A 14,544-nucleotide genomic window follows, 5' to 3' on the forward strand; every position below is an offset into this window, starting at 1 on the left:
CAAGTGAAAAAGAAGCACAACATGTCGAAGCAACACATAAAGTGACTTTTCATGTTTGCACACATGCATGTTACTGAGGACAGGATGATATGATAATGACTAGCAGTCCTGCAAACTTAACTAAGAGGTGTACTTCAAAAGATGTTCCGTACTTAGCATACTTACCGTCAAGATGATCATGCATCAAACAGAGTTTGCATGCAGTCCAGATATTTTCCATTACTCAGTTCCTTGGTCCTTCTCCTCAACTCCTTGGAAGCAATTTCAGCATGTAACATTTTGTGTGGCCATTGAAAGTAGGTCTACACAATTTCAGCAACAATGTCTGTTGCCAAGATGAGGCCCTAGGAGGTTGTCTATGCAATTTATGTATGCAATGCCAACAAGACAACTTGGATAACACTGCACATTTTTGAGGCTCAAAGCACTACTATGGGACAGGGGTCCCAAGAGGACACCTCTGTGCAATTTCTGAGTGCAGTGTTGTTGGACTATTCTGCGCATTTCCAGAGAGTAGTGTTGGTTGGGGCTTCTGTGCACTACGGGGTCTTAGTAGGCAAGGGAGGTTGGTGTCTCTGTGCACTATGGGATTTTATCAGGCAAGGGAGGAAGCTTGATGGTTGCAAAAGAAAAGCACATAGTTCCGAGAACCTGGATGACGCTAGTTTGCTTGGGAAAATGGATAAGTGTGAGATCAGTGAAACATATGAAAACATTGATAGGACTCGACTGTGATTGCACATGGACAGGTAGACCATCCAGCATATGTAATACATACTTTTCTTGATGCAAAAACCTTCATGATGTGACTGCGTGAGGTGAGTGTGAAACATGTCTATGTGATGACAACCACTCATACGCACACAATTCCCTTGAAGCAAGACAACATTCCATTTGCATGACAGACAACAACCACTATGCCCGAAAATGACATGTGCTACAAAAATATGAGAATGTAGACAACTCTTTAGGATCAAGGAGGGGAGCTTGGAATCATTAGCTTACCAAAAAATGACCAAGGACGATCGATCGTAGGATCCAAAGTACGGTCAGAAATTTGCATGCGAACCAAAATTTTGGAGGGTGGTTGTAGCCGCTACAACAATTGGCGACACACTGGTAAAACTCCAGCTTCTATGTTTTGGTTCATTGACAACATAAGGCCTTGGTCTTTCAGGGAGTATTGAATTGTTATGCAGGTTACTTCATCTTCCCCACTTACGCCATGGACAGACATGATTCACCTTTTTCCAACTCAATCAAACACAACAAAATTTCAGCTTGATCACAGTGTTTTGAAATCGGGAAGGGTAGTTTGGCTCACGAGTTGAAGATTTTTAGAGTATAAGTTTTCATCTCTAGTGTTGCTCCACTACCAGCAAGCTAGGACAGTACCCTAGCGGAGTCACGTAGGAACACATGCATTGCTCCACTACCATCGAGCTTGGTACATATCTCGGTGGAGTTGCATGCTTCACCTCTCTGTGCAAGAATCCTTTCTCTTCTTCTGCCTTTGTATTTTTTAAGAGGACTATGTGTAGGCACTGATTTATTTTTAGGGTGGAAGAGGGATCCTAAGTTATTGAGAGCAGAAGAGGTTGTTCCTTCAGAGAAGCATGTAAGACCTCTGACATAGGTTTTCTCTTTTAGATTTCCCCCTTCTCCATTTCTACTAGTAACTTGGATGAGATTGAACACATAGATCAGAAGGATGAGTACAGGCATGGTGCTTCTCAGTGTGGAAACAGGTTCATGGTTGGACCAAAACTCCCCTTGCAGATGGCTCGCATTTTCCGTCAAGACTTCATCGAACGAAGGTTACAACCAAGCATAGAGAAGACAGACGCAAGACTAGCCAAGTGCTGCAGTGTCACAAGTCTCTTAGATTTCAGCCACATACTCATTCAAAAGCCAAAACTAAGTAGATGGAAACACTTATTTTCAAAAAAAAAAATAGCAAGGTATCAATCCAATAAAACTAAACGAAACAAAAATAGTAAGCAAAGCCAACACAACAAAAGCAAGCAAAGAAAACAAGCACACAAACTAAACCAAGTCAGCAAGAAAACAACCATGCAAACCAGAAAGAAAAGACAAGCGAGATAGAAAACACTACTCCTACTCCTACGCTAAACAATCGGGGTTACGTGAAATGAAATTTCCAGTGAGGCCACCGTAGGTGCACTCAACTTGCAATCACAAATATACAAGTGATTAAAACAGATAAAAAACAGTGTGCAACAAAAAATGCAAAAGCTTGACTAACTTGAACACAAGAGAGAAGGTCTCGCATGTGGGTGGAAGAATGTGTCACAACCAACCAACACACATGCTTACCTCTTCCATGACTACCATTTTTCAACAAACCTCGAAGGCCTCTTGCGAGTGTGTGTTGTTCTGCACCGAGTTTCTTTGCAAGTGCGAGGAAGGACTGAAGCTTGTTACCTGCAAAATGACTCACCAAGTAAGATTGTTCTAGCCATTCACTGATTGGATCATAAAACTTGTGATGGTTGTTTTGAAAGATTCATGATCTTTGATAATATGGGTTCCTAATTCGAGAGAAGGGATCATGATGGGAATATGATACGGATAGATAGATCTAGTCATTCTTGTCGGTAATGTCAAGATGGTGAGAGCCTTCCATAGCCATTAGCATAGGGCAGAGTGCCTCACTTTCCTCACAGAAGTCTAAGAATAAAGATGTTACACTGTGAATATCATTTTGTGTGAAGCGACTATCATTGGATGTAATGTTTGAATATGATAAATTGTGAGACAGCCACCCAAGGTAGAAGAAAAATCAGACCAGTCGGTTGAGATGCCAGATTCCCAGTTTGACATAAACAAAGAAAATTTTTGAAAAATCATGTGAATGCTCTGAATGAGGGAACCAAGTTCGTTGTCTGCTAGACATGATAGAACACACACTTGTAGATGGTGAAAAAGTGCACAAGCATCTTGGTCATCACAGAAATATAGAAAGGATGCCAGCACTGTGAATGTGTGAAACCAGTTGGGGTGTGGTGAAATGAGAGTAAATTGATTCCTGTGATAGGTTGTGCACTCGTCATCACACAGGGAGATTTCTGGTGTGATGAGTGGGCATATTTGACATGCGAAATTTGCAAAAAGACTAAGAAGCGGATTACGAGAGAGAACATCTGATAAGTATGATTCCGGATAAAGATATTCTTTGAGATGATCAACTTCATTGTCCCATGATTGAATGAGGGACAGACACTCCCAACCCGAATTGGATAAGGGAGGTGCATGAAGACTGACATGCTGTAACGGACTTGTGGATTCAATCATTAGTGAAAATATGAAATTTTGAAATATCACACATAGAATAGTAAATATTACTTACATGGGGATCCACGTCGAGTGCAACCATGCAGATAGATGGATTGTGCATGAGAAACGAGATCTAATTTGGTTTGGTGGGCTTACAAGAGTCACGAGGTCCTGACATAACCATCAACGGACATTGAAGTGCCTTGATTCCCTGGCAATTCCCGGAACATTCTAGAATTGAAAAAATTAATTTTGAGATCTGAACCAGATCATGCATGGCTTGAGAATCACTGTTGTTATTGATTTCAAAACTGCTCTTAGCATGATAGCCATATTTTTCACAGGCTTCATCAAAATTTTTAGCAAGCTAACTTGATGATTTGTCTTCATGTAACACACAAGATGATGACAAGTGGGAAGTGTCCTGTGTGTTGAGACTATTTTCATCATGGACAACCTCATTGCCTTGTGTCAATCAAGGAGATAACTCATAAGATGAAGAAGCAAGAGAACGCGGAATATCTCCAATGCATGTTGATGTGCTATGAATGATAGGACACACGGGCAAGTGAGGTGCAAAGGAAGCTTTGATATGGATGTCTACTTTTATCGATGCACATTCCAGATATGAGTTAGAGTTTACATGAGATGATAGTAGATCATATGATGTGCTTGGGCATTCATCACAACATATAGAAGAGTGGGAGTGACAACAACCCAAGATTGGAGGTTGATCAAAAGAATTGATTGTGCATGATGTTTAACAAAGATTCGCGGATCAAGAATGGAAGATCAATGTTTTGAGAGGAATTTATTATGTCTTCACCATTTCGATCCTCCATTTGTATGATGAGACTTCCTTTCACATGACTGCAACTTGAGCCAGCAACTCGATAATCAAGAGAGTGTACATAGCTAGCTTGTGAAGAAGATCGCTCAAGCGAGTCATGGTGCAAGGAGTCATGGCTTGTAGATGATGGAGGATGGCAGAGATACAGATTAGAATCAAGACTTTGGTTATGAACGGTGATGTCCTCTTGTGGAATGGAGGGATGAGTTTTCGCCATAAGATTTCTGAACCATTCTTGAATTTCCACCGTTGGGGTGGGAGACAGCCAAGCAGATGGGTTGGGAACATGTTGTGCAGATTTCTTAGCTTTGCAACTACTGTGAGAGGGTACCCCCTACATAGACTTCCTAGATTTGTGGTTGCTGCGAGGGGGCACCCTCTTCAAGACATGAGGTGTCTCATGATCTGCAAGAGTTGAGGAAGAAGGGAAATCAAGAGGTTCATCGTTTCAGGAGACATGAACCAAGCATTTCATCTCTTGGCTCATGAAGTCAAGGTCCACAAACCATTCAGGAATTTCATGAGATAGGTGAAGGAAGCTGGTAGCAAGTCCTCAACTGATTCGCCAAGTTTCATTCTTAAATGAGAGATTCTTTCATAGACATCTTGGTGGTCACACTCATCGAAGGCTTGATGGAGCTCCTTGAGGAAAGTGAGAAGGGAATGGATGGAAGCAGGTGGCAGGGTATGACACCACCAATTAGCATGACCTTCAAGGGTGAGGAAGAATAGTACACAAACAAGCTCATCACTATCGATTTCATGAGATTCACATAAATGAAGAAAATCATAAATGTGATCGGTTACAGACGTTCTGTCCTCACCGTCAAACTTTAACAAGGACAAGTGATTAAGAAGCTCATCAGGGATTGATAGCTAATTAAGGGATAAAGGAGAGAAACACCCCCGAATCATGAATTGTGTATGATTCATTCGATAAGAGATTCAACCTAGGTGTACGGGCTCAGCTTGTCATATGTTCCTCCTTCGGGCACCAAAATGTTGATGGTGCTAGACCCGCCAACATCAGGAGATCTCCTCGGTATGAAGTCCCAACTAGAACTCAAATCTTTTGGTGTAGGAGTCCCATCTGGTATGATGGCCTGGTTTCCATTATCTCAAATGTTTTCCTTAGCTCTTGTTTGTTAGCATAGGAGAGTGGTCTGCTTTGTCTTTGAGTAGTGAGGTTCGTGTGCCTTGTGATTGCTAGTGTTACTTTTGTCAATGGTTATTTCACCGTAGAGGGAGAGGGTTAGAGTGAGTCCCAAGTCGGATGGGAGGAAGTCCCAACTCTATTAGGAACACACAACACAATAGGATGTGCATAGCTTCCAGAGGAGCAGTCCACACAGATACGACAGTCACAACACAAAAGGAAAGATAACACGTACGACACACAACGTAGTAGTCTGCACGAGTGCGACAATTGTTATAGCAAGTTTACGTGAAAGGTCTGTCTAATGTTCGGGGAGATAACCAACATGGAAAGGACATCGTTAATAGCTCATACAACACATTTTCATTAATATATATGTATTACAACAATTGAATGAATTCAAGTGTTAAACACAGGTGAAAGCAACATGCATTACAAGTGTTCAAGATTAGTCTTACAACAATTACAACATGTGTGAAAATGTGCTAGCCTATTAGTAGGCTTCTAAATTAAGCGAAAGTTCCAAGACACATTGTTACACCATACATCACTAACCTTGTGGGCAGGGTGTTGGAGCCACTACATACTCCTCAAAGAAAAATTATAAACTCTCAAGGCTATGTGGGAGGAGTCGAGGTGAAAATTTCTTTGCATGTACAAATGAGGGGTATTTATAGCCAAGAGTGAAACTGACCCTTGTGACTATTCGACTTCCCTCATGACTGTTTGACTTCAAAGACCTTTCAACTTTACCTGACTCTTCATATGACAAGTGGGTCTCTTGGACTTCTAGGTTACATTACATTGATCAACAATATGGCCCATAGTAGTGATGTGGATGTCATGACTCATGAAAAGACGCGACATGACAGTGCCAGTACATTCATGCTACTATTGGTGTTCATGTCGAGTTGCAGTGCTGTTGGGTGATGGATGTCCTCATGGTGTGTCATAGCTTAACCTTTGAATGGCAAGATGCGCGGAGTCTTTGGTGGTCATGGGTTTGCTTGATGTTGCATTTTCACGTTGCTCCTTGCTTGTATGATGGCATGCTTGACAGGTTCATCTATTTGCGAAAAGTGTATGTTTGTCCATTCGTTCATCTGCAAACACATCTTCACATGTTCGTCTGCCCACCCGTCCGTGAACACATCTTTGCATGATTGTTCTTTAACGAACACATCTCTTTGTGTGTATCGTTTGTTCGTTTGTTAGTCCTTTTGCATGTACTCCCTTTGTTCATCCCATCCGTTGTCACGCCATGTTTGTTTGTGTACTTGTATCCAAGGAAAATTTTAAGGATGGAAATTTATCATAAATTTTAGAAACTTTGGTGAACCTTACGAGTCCCTAATATGTAGATTGTAAAATTTTTGGTGATATTTTTCTAAATATATCCAAATTTATAATGACTTTATATAGTCTTCATATTTTTTAGCGATTTTTAGGATAACATAATTTTATACTATAAAATTTGGGTGAATCACTTTTAGAAAAAAATGGAAATTGACGAATCTTTTTTTTTGGAAAAACCATGGAAAATTAGCCCACCTGCAAATATTATCCCCTAAAATTTTCCATGCTTTTACTTGCAGTCACTCATGACAAGATGACATCAAGTCCATAAACCTCCTAGTCTACCATGATGCATAATCATTTCGGATGTAGGTGATTTGGAGAGAAGGAAAGGTTGCAAGATTTGATCTGGAATGGAGGCTCCGGCACTGCTAGTGAAAACTGTGCAGAAGTCATTGGGAGATGGTGATGAGCAATCCAGATCGATAGTGACTATCCGCGGGGTCTGGGTCAGCTGGAGGAAAAATTTGTGCAATTTTTGGGAGGAGAAGTCTAGGCTGCGGGAAGGCTAGGCAAACAAAATCTGCACAATTTTTGGAAGGAGTGGGATCCTGGAAGCAAAAACTGCGCAATTCTTAGAGGGAATTCGCAGGTGGCTGCTAGGACCTTGGTAGCAAAAATTATGCAATTCCTGGATGGAACTCATAGTCGGATGTTGGGAGCTACTGGCAGGAAAAACTACACTAATGTTGGGAGGTTGGCCTGCTGATCACCTCTGCACAATTTTTGAGCTAAGCAAACTGCTGGCTAGCAAAGGGCTTGCTCATGAAATTTGAGCAGTTTTCCTGGAAAGCAACCAGTCGGTTGACTGGTGGGCTGGCTGGAAAAACTATGAAATTTTCTAAGGGAGACAAGGATGATCACTGGTGTCTATCTAGCCTGTCTGCGCAATTTTCTCATTCAGCGGAGCAGGAAAGGTCTGTAGCCTCTACGTAATTTTTGAGGGGAATTAGTCCCTAGGTGACTGCTAGGTCAAATTATCTGGTTGACTAGCTAGAAGGTTGATTGATCAGGTTGTGGGTAGTGCAACTTGAATTGGCTTGCTTGGTGCTTCTATGTTGTTCTGGGTGATAGTCGATCCAATCGATGGCAGGGTGAAGGTCCGACTGTTAGAGGGAGATCTGGTCGTCTGAAATTTATCATAATGACTAAGTGTGTGAGCAATTGAAAAGGTGCATATGCGATCTTGCAAACACACACTTACATGACTTGACGATGAGACGAATCAAACTATCTAGACATACATGATCAACATAACTGACCAACGATGCGAGTCAACGAGTTCAACACTTATGATTGATCGTTGGACGAACAAAATAATGCTTGCGTGACAGTGCATACAACTCCGTGTGTGAGCGCTACAGATTCTTTCGTAGCGAACACAACATGTACACACGAAGTGAAGACCTTGTGCACAACCAGAACATGGTCACAAGCATGACATAGAAATAAACATGCAGAAGATGACAGTTGGTTGAACAAGTGAAAAACAAGCACGACAAGTAGAAGAAACACATAAAGTGACTTTTCATGTTTGCACAAATGCATTTTACTAAGGACAAGATGATATGATAATGACAAGAAGTCTTGTAAACTCAACTAAGAGGTGTACTTCGAAGGATGTTCAGTACTTACCATACTTACCCTCAATATGATCATGCATTCGACGAAGTTTTCATGTAGTCCTGATATTTTCCATTACTCGGTTCCTTGGTCTTTCTCCTCAACTCCTTGGAAGTGATTTAAGCATGTCACCATTTCGTGTAGCCACTGAGAGGTAGCTCTGTGCAATTTCAGCGGATAGTGGTTGTTGTCGGGATGAGGCCCTAGGAGGTCCATCTGTGCAATTTCTACATACAAGGCTGACAAGACAACTTGGACAACACTACGCAGTTTTGAGGCTCAAAGCATTGTTGCGGGACAAGGGTCCTAGGAGGACACCTCAATGCAATTTCTGAGTGCAATGCTGCTGGACGGATCTGCACATTTCTGGAGAGAAGTGTTGTCTAGGGCCTTTGTGCACTGCGAGGTTTCAACAAGCAAGGAAGGTTGGTGTCTCTGTGCACTGCAAGCTTTCAACAGGCAAGTGACGAAGCTTGATGGTTGCAAAAATAAAGCGCATATTTTTGGGACTCTGGATGAGGATAGTTTTCTCGAGAAAATGGCTAAGTGTAATATCAGTGAAACATATGAAAACATTGATAGGACTCGATTGTGATTGCACATGGACACATAGACCGTCTAGAATACATAATACATACTTTTCTTGATGCAACAACCTTCGTGACGTGACTGCGTGATGTGAGTGTTAAACATGTTTATGCGATGACAACCACTCATATGCACACAATTCCCTTGAAGCAATACAACATTCCCTTTGCATGACAGACAACAAATGTTATGCCCGAAAATGACATGTGCTACAAAAATATGAGAATGCAGACAAGTATTTAGGATCAAGGAGGGGAGATTGAAATCATTAGCTTACCAACAAATGATCTAGGATTATCGATTGCAAGATCCAAAGCAGGCTCCGAAATTTGCATGCAAGCCAAAATTTTGGAGGGTGGTTGTAGCCACTACAAAAAGTACCTTGAAAATTCCCTAGTTTACACTTATGATGATAATATGGAAAATTTCATCCTCACCATATCTTATGAGGAAATAGCCCTGATGCATGATTTTCATATTGTCCCAAACACATAGACGAAATTAAATGTCGTTTGGAAAATGTTTTTTGATGGTGCATCTTCTAAAGATGAATCAGGTGTAGGAATCATTTTAATTTCACCTAATCAATAGAATGTAACATTCCCCTTTAAACCACATTTTGAAATGACTAACAACATCACTAAATATTAAGCCCTCATAGTAGGACTGGAGACAACACGTAAACTTAGCATCCAAAATTTATTTATTTTTGGAAAATCCGAGTTAGTGATTAAGAAGGTGACTAACAAATTCCAAATGAAGCATCATTGACTGAGGGCATATAGAAACCAGTTATGGGATCTTATTCATAATTTTTTTTTAGTTATTAAATTTGCTATGATCCCTAGAGAGAGAAATCATCTAGTCGATTCCCGAGTCGTCACTACTACTACATTCACACCTCATGCTAAGTCAAAGTTGAAATATGAGATCAAAATACCACATCAAACTTCAATCCCTGACAATATAAAACATTTGCAGATGTTTGAAGATGATTGGGAATTAATATATTTATTGAGCTAATGGGTGAATTTTTGGAAAAATGTATAGACGGCGAGCTTGAGGATAACCAAGTAAATATTAATACCTCTCATCTCAAGACTAAAATAGGTAGAAATGGCATTGTTCAATTGAAGAACAATTATATTCCTAGGGGTCTTATCTATTTAGAAGAGATTTTTGATCGTAATGATGCAGTTGAGAATCATAATCTTAGACCCCTTAGTTTAGAAATATAACCAATAGATGTTTCCCATAGAGGGAAAGCCAAATTAGTCAATCTATATTGAATCCTACCACAAGAAGTTAAAGAGTGATATATTAATCTCCTATCAAAATATTTCGATGTATTCGCTTGGACCTATGATGACCTGAAGACATATGATCGAAACATTATACGACATTGGATACCCTTAAAGCAAGGTGTTAATCATTTCAGGAAAACCTTATGCACATTAAGTCCCTTTTGTTACCTCCTATCGAGAAATTAAAAATCTTTTGGATTCCAAGATAATTTTCCCTCTACAATATTCTGACTTGGTTGCCAATTTGGTTTTAGTTAGAAAGAAAAAAAGTGAAATTAGATTACGCATAAACTTTAGGAATCTCAACCGAGCTTCTCTGAAGGACAATTATTCATTACCCAAGGTCGATACAATCCTGCAGAGTGTGGTGGGAGCCACTCATATATCGATGATGCATGGATTTTTTGGATACAATCAAATCGTCGTACACAAGGAAGATATGTTTAAAACGAATTTCACTACCCCCTAGGGGACTTTTATGTATCAAAAGATGCCCTTTAGACTTATGAATGCAAGGGATACCTTTCAGATATCCATGGACATTTTCTTTTCTAAAGAGAAAGATCCTTTCATAGTAGTCTCTTTAGACAACGTGCCTATTTTTTCTCAGACAGAAGAGTTACATCTGAAGCATTTAGAAATTTTCTTTCAAAAGTTCAAAAGGTATGGTTTATCCTTAAAACTTAAGAATTCCTTTTTTGGTATGACCGAGGTTAAATTACTTGGTCATATTTTATCCCAACATGGGGTTAAGATTGACCCTGAAATGGTCCAAGCCATCCAAACTACCCCTCTTCCTCACACCAAGAAATAAGTCCAAGATTTCTTGGGAAAAATGAATTTCCTCTACAGTTTTATCCCAAACTTTGTCGAAATGATTAAAAATAAAACCACTATGATCAAGAAATGGAAATATATTAAGTGGAATGAGGAAGAAAATAATTATTTTAAGAGGATAAAATGAGTTATAATGGAAGACCCAATTTTAGTTAGTCCATATTATGCTCAAAATTTTATTATTTTCCCTTTTTCTTCTAATCATATGATAGCTACAACACTTCTATAGAAAAACGAATAGAGTTATGAATAGCCTATCACATTTTTAGTAAGGCCCTATAAGTATCTAAGCTTGAATACAACATCATTGAGAAGTAGGCTTACGCCTTGGTCAAAACATTGAAGGCATTTAAGGAACTCGTTTTCCAATCCAAATCCATTGTCTATCTCCCCCACCCAGCAATGAAAGATATTTTTCTATATCATGAAACTAAGGATAGATGTGGGAAATGGATAGTAAAGATTCAAGAGTATGACCTTGTGCTGAAACCTATTAAAATTATAAAATGTCAAGGTATGGTTAACGTATTAACTGAAGCTAATTTTTAAACATCAGGTGTTAATCAATATATTCTCGTGGAACCGACTAAAGCGGCCGGTGATGAGTAGGATAAGAAGCCAAGGTTGATGCTACCTTAGTCAGACCCTGCCATAGTCAGTACAACAATTTATTCTTCTTAGTGGTATGAGAAAACCATAATCTACCTCCAGACCTTCCATTTTCCAATCCACTTGAGTAGGCCCGTGAAACGTTCGATAAAATTAAAGTCTGTAAAATATTGTATTATAGATGGAAAGTTATGTTGGAAGGACCCAATAGGTATTCTACTTTTGAGTTAGTTACTGGAGAACCCACAGTAATAACCATATTCTGTCAATGTTTCAAATCCCAATAGGGATCCATAATTAGGACTATTTCTGAATGTTGATAGTAGAAGAGCTAAATGAGAGGTTTAAATAGTTCTGAGTTGATTTGTTTTGATTTAAGAATGAGATGAAGGTCGGTTGTTTAATAATTATTATTATCCATATTTTTAAGGTTTTTTATTAAATTAAGTTTTTATTGTAATTTTTATAATTTTTATTTTTGAAGATTTATAATTTAGAAGTTAATTAATTAATTGGAAAATATTAAAATAATAATTATTACAAACTATTTATTATTAAATCTACTTCTCAAGAGATTAATTATTTGATTAATAGAAGTATTATTAATCTTGATCTAAATATAAATAGTTCTTAGTATAATTCTTAGTATAAATTAATAGTAATACTCATAATTAATTAATATTAGTAATTAATAGTAATAATAACAATTAATAATTAGTAATAAATATTATAAATATTCACTACTAATTCTTACTAATAGTTTAAAAGACATTATAATTTTTTATTTACTAGTTATTTATATATATAAATAATAAATGTTTTAATAACTATTATTATTGTAAATAATAATTCTAATCAATGTAATTGTTAATTATTAATTATAATGAATATCAATGAAATTTTAGACTAATAGTTTAGAGGTTAATTAATTAATTGGAAATTATTAAAATAATAATTATTAAAAACCACTTATTATTAATTCTTAAGAGAATTAATAAGTTGATTAATAGAACTTATTCTTAATTTTAATCTAAATAAATAATTCTTAATATAAATCAATAATAATACTAATAATTAATAATTAGTAGTAAATATTATAAATATTCACTACTAATTCTTACTAATAGTTTAATTGATTAATAATTATTATTATAAATGTTATAGTTAAATATTAATTATTATTATCCTGAAATTGATTATTAAGAGTAACAATCATAGCAATAAAAGTAATAAAACAAATTTTTTACTAATTTTAACCTAAGATGGATAGGGACGGGCGATAGCTACCTACTGAGCATTATGCCTGGGATGTATTGGTAGTCTTAATTTCTCTGATTAAGGGAAACCAGCTACCACTGATATCGATACCATTGTCCCTGTTGAGATTATGTGGATGTTTCATAATCTCAAGAGCCTCTCTAATCTTTCGCCTATGATGATGTTCTTCCCTTGCGACAATTGAGGCGTTTTCCAAACAGAGATGGTGCTTAGTTTTTGAGGAATGCTCTGCCAGGGCCGAAGTACGAGACCTTCCATTCCTAATATCAGCTACATGTTCCTTCAGTCTTGTTTGCAAGGAGCGACCTGTTTCACCAATGTAACTTTTTCCACATGAACAATTTATTTTATAAACTCCCTTAAGTTGATGTCTATCAATATTATCTTTGACAGATCTCATACCTTGTCTAATTGTTCCAGGTGCTGAGAACTGTGTGATTATGTCTTTCTTTCTTAGGATTTTTGCAATCTTATGTGTCACCCCTTGAATATAAGGTAGAAATACCCTCCCACACTAATGTTGCTCTTGAGCTTTAGGCTCCTGAGATAACATCCTTCTTTCAACCCTTTCTATAGCTATTCTAATTTCTTTTTCTTTGTAGCCTATACCTTTAAATACTGAGACTAAGTGCTTCTTCTCCTTGTCCAGATGCTCAAAGTCAGAAATTCGAAGAGCTTTGATAGCTAGAGTGTTCAGAACACCAAACTTCTAGGATGGGTGATGGTGGGAATCAGCATGGAGGTAGCTCTCTGTGTGAGTTGACTTCCTAAATACCTCATGCCCTAAGGAGCCATCCTCCTTCCTGATGATAAGAATGTCTAAAAATGGGATGCTCATGTTTTCTTCCATCTCCATAGTAAATTTTATTTTAGGGGAGATAGAGTTAAGGTGAATAAAAAACTTGTCAAGCTCTGTTTTACCATGAGTCCATTTTATATTGGTATCATCTACGAATCGCTTCCACCAAGCTGGCTTCAAAGGGTATGAATCAAGGGCTTTCTTTTCAAAGTATTCCATGTATAAGTTGGCCACAATTGGCTAGAGGGGTGATCCCATTGCCACCCCAGAAGTCTGCTCATAATATTCTACTTAATTATATTCTACTTGAACAAAATAACTACCTAATCACTCAACACCACAATGGTGTATGTGGTGGCCATTAAGCTTGGAAATCCACCTTGCATAGAATTTTGAGTAGTTTATATTAGCCCAACTTGCTCGCCAATGTAAACAAAAAGGTCAAGGCCTGTCACATATGCCAAATTTTTGTTGGAAAGAAAAAATTTGTTGTCATGCCCTTAAAACCAATCATAGCTGAAGCACCCTTCCAACAATGGGGGATGGACTTCATTGGTGAAATTCACCCTCCCTCTAGTAGTCAACATCATTGGATTATTACCACTACAAACTACTTTACTAAGTGGGTTGAAGATATACCATTAAAGAAGATCAATGATAAGGTAGTCATGGATTTCCTGGTGGAAAGTATATTTTCATGATTTGGTTGTCCTAAGAAAATCATTACTAACGATGCTAAAGCATTCTGCTCAACAACTTTTTCAAATTTTTGTGACAACTATGAAATAAATTTGGGTCATTCGATAGCCTATTACCCACAGGGAAATTGTTTAGATGAATCTACCAA

Source organism: Pinus tabuliformis, chromosome Q (genome assembly GCF_031772625.1).
Source record: "Pinus tabuliformis cultivar Carrire ecotype Pingquan chromosome Q, CPIR1, whole genome shotgun sequence".
NCBI lineage: Eukaryota > Viridiplantae > Streptophyta > Pinopsida > Pinales > Pinaceae > Pinus > Pinus tabuliformis.